General features: G+C 30.2%; 2 protein-coding genes across 2 annotated transcripts in view; one reads left to right on the top strand and one right to left on the bottom strand.

Moving 5' to 3' along the window:
* Positions 1–570, bottom strand: part of LOC141442979 (charged multivesicular body protein 7) — a 60,865-nt gene that overhangs the window by 35,446 nt on the left and 24,849 nt on the right. The window lies entirely within an intron of this gene.
* The window catches only part of LOC141443047 (uncharacterized), an 8,611-nt gene that overhangs the window by 241 nt on the left and 7,800 nt on the right, over positions 1–570 (top strand). The window lies entirely within an intron of this gene.

The following is a 570-nucleotide window of genomic DNA, read 5'->3' as shown; positions in this document are numbered from 1 at the left end:
GATCACCGGACGGGATACTAAATTTACTATTCTCTATAAGTACCTATAAAATATACACTTTCGGAAAAGTGAGTTCTTCTTTATTAATTTGAATGTTTTACATATGTATAATATTTTATCTTATTTAAAGAAGTGCCTTCTTTAGAAAGGCACTTTGAAGCAAAGTCTATCAAGAATCACTTCCATGTAAATGACCTGCTTTCTGGGCAGAAAATAGTTGATAGTTGTATCTGAAGTTAACGTCATATAAGAAAATATAAATTATACAATGTATTTATATTTGAGATGCTCACGAAATAATAAATTATGATGAAAGCATGGAAATAAAAAACTTACCTGTCAATTCTAGGGCTTCCTCGTAGCCGTACGCGCGTTTAACACCTGTTTTATTATAAACCATCATTTCTACACCGTCTTCAAATGAATTAATATTGTAACTTTTGTAACCACCATTGTAAATAGCTTTCTATGTATTACATGTTAGCGTTAAAATCGGTCTAAGCGGATCAATTTCTGAACTTATACTGATCTTCTATAGATCAAAAGGTCGTTATCATTTTAAAATATATG

Source organism: Choristoneura fumiferana, chromosome 26 (assembly GCF_025370935.1).
Source record: "Choristoneura fumiferana chromosome 26, NRCan_CFum_1, whole genome shotgun sequence".
Taxonomy (NCBI): Eukaryota; Metazoa; Arthropoda; class Insecta; order Lepidoptera; family Tortricidae; genus Choristoneura; species Choristoneura fumiferana.
Note: the sequence above shows the minus strand (reverse complement) of the source record. Positions and strands in the feature narration are given on the sequence as shown.